Genomic DNA, 2,500 nt, shown 5'->3' on the forward strand with positions numbered 1-2,500 from the left:
TGTGTGTGTGGTAGTAGTGTTGGATGCGTATAGATATATTATATCATATTTATATAGATTTATTATATATATATATATATATATATATATATACATATATATATATATATATATGTTTAATAATTGACTATTTTAATCAAGACACATAATTTGTTCGTGTCTTTCTCAGAGCAAGTAAGCAGTAATGGCCGAGTAACAAACTTCCCTAAAATCTTAACCTTAATTATCCAGAAGGAAATATAAGCAGTGATGGCCGAGTGGTTAACAAACTTCCCTAAAATGTTAATATTAATTATCCGAAAGGAAATAGGAGCAGTGATGGCCGAGTGGTTAATAAACTTCCACAAATATTAACCATAATCATCCACTAGAAAATAGGAGCAGTGATGGCCGAGTGGTTAAGGCGTCTGACTAGAAATCAGATGGGATCTTCCCGCGTAGGTTCGAATCCTACTCACTGCGAGTTAATTTTCTATAAGTCTATAAACATTACTATCAACCAGGTAAGGATATGTCTTAGAACTTAAATGGAGGAAAACAAAGGATTCTTATGATCGTAGTCTGATGGATTCTAACTTATGTGAAATATACTTTTTATAAGTAAAGTTACAACATCTGGATGGGTATTGATTTTATGATTTCGGAATAAAAAGACGGAAACGTATTAAGATAAGTAGATTAAACATAAAGAAATCAAGCATGATATATATATATATGTATATATATATATATATATATATATATATATATATATATATATATATATATATATATGTATATATATATATATATATATATATATATATATATATATATATATATATATATAAATGATTTTAATCGATAAACCACAATTCAACAGTGTATCTCGCAAATAATTATGAAATGTATGTTTATTCCATGATCATCATATCCGAAATGCTGGCTTTATGATAAACTTATCACTATCATTTTCATATCTAATTTGTTTTATTTGTTCTAGGATATACAATTTAAAAAAAAGGGCTCAAAAGTTCTTGAAAAAACTAACTGCATGATGTCATTGAAGTCACAACTATGTTTCAACGTGTGGAGTTTGAATACACAACATTACTCTCCGCTGAAAGTTAATTCAACATAACGATACTTATAAACACCGAAATGAAAACACAATAATGGAGATACGAATGATAACAATGACAGAAATATACTTAGATTGATTGCCATAGTTCCAACGATTATAGATGAGGTTATGATTATCATTTTTATAAATCTCAGAGTATGATAATCTGAAGGAAAGAGGTAGTGAATATTCTAGTGTTTTTGTAATTATTATTCAGGTAATTTTCAGGTAATTATCATTATCATCATCTGATTGTGGTGTCTCTTATTGGTTATTCGTCCTCGGTTATTACCGGTGTTATAACTATTCTCTTTATCCTCTCTGTTCTTTCTTTTATCATCTTTGCTGTTATCATTGTTATGGTAAGTTATAATAATACGATCGTTATAATTATTATAATAGTTAACAATAGTATTATCATCATTATAGTTATCATCATTGTTATCATTAATATTTTTATCATCATCATTAATATCATTATTGTTAATATTTATATTATTATCGTAATCATAATTATCATTATCATGATTACCATCATTATTGTAATTGTTACTAATATTATCATTATTACAATCATTATAACTATCATTACTATTATCATCTTAATTATTACTATCATCATCATAACTACAACTATCATAATTATCATTATGATAATAATTCCTATCACCATTATCATTATCTTTAACATTATCCTTATCATCATTACCACTATAATAACTAAACTCATTATCACCATTACTAAAACCATCAAGTACATTATCATTATTACTATCATTATCTTTATACTAGTATCATTACCTTCATTATCATTATCATCATTATGATAACGCTCTGTTTATTCCCATCCTTATCATTATCAGCATTGCAAGCATCAGAAAGAATCGATATTGCGATTATATCTTTCTCGACTTCCTGTTTTCCTGTCACCGGAGGAAGGGAAGATAAAAAGAAGATTAAAGGAAGTTAAACACAAGGAGAAAGGAAGGGAATGGAAAAGAAAGAATATGAGGGAAAGAAAGGGGGTGAAAGGAGAAGGGTGGGAAGAGATTGGTGGAGAAAAGGAGAAGGGAAAGAATGGGGGAGGAGTGGAGAGGGGGGAAGTGAAGAGATGGGAAAAGAGGAAGGATAGGAAAAGGAAGAAAGGAAAGAAGCGAGGGAAGAGAGAGAAAGAAGTGGGTAGAAAGAAGAGGAGTGAAGAAGAAAAGAAGAAAGAAGAAATGAAAGGAAGCGAACGGGAGGACGGATGAGGGGGAAGAAGAGAAAGATGAAGAAGGAGAAAGGAAGGAAAGGAAAGGAGAAGAAGGGAAGACAAGGAAGCGAAAGGAGGAAGGAGAAGAAGAGGAGGGGTGGCGGAGGGAAAGGGGGAAAAGAGAGGAAGAGAGAAGAAAGAAAAGA

At 30.3% G+C, this 2,500-nt stretch overlaps 1 non-coding gene across 1 annotated transcript; it reads left to right on the forward strand.

Moving 5' to 3' along the window:
* The first annotated feature begins 380 nt into the window (after positions 1–380).
* TRNAS-AGA (transfer RNA serine (anticodon AGA)) lies at positions 381–462 on the forward strand. The gene has a single exon. It is a non-coding gene; the product is annotated as a tRNA-Ser (tRNA).
* Positions 463–2,500: the final 2,038 nt, after the last annotated feature.

Source organism: Penaeus japonicus, unplaced genomic scaffold (assembly GCF_977035675.1).
Source record: "Penaeus japonicus unplaced genomic scaffold, GWHDUDI00000001_assembly GWHDUDI00000029, whole genome shotgun sequence".
Taxonomy (NCBI): domain Eukaryota; kingdom Metazoa; phylum Arthropoda; class Malacostraca; order Decapoda; family Penaeidae; genus Penaeus; species Penaeus japonicus.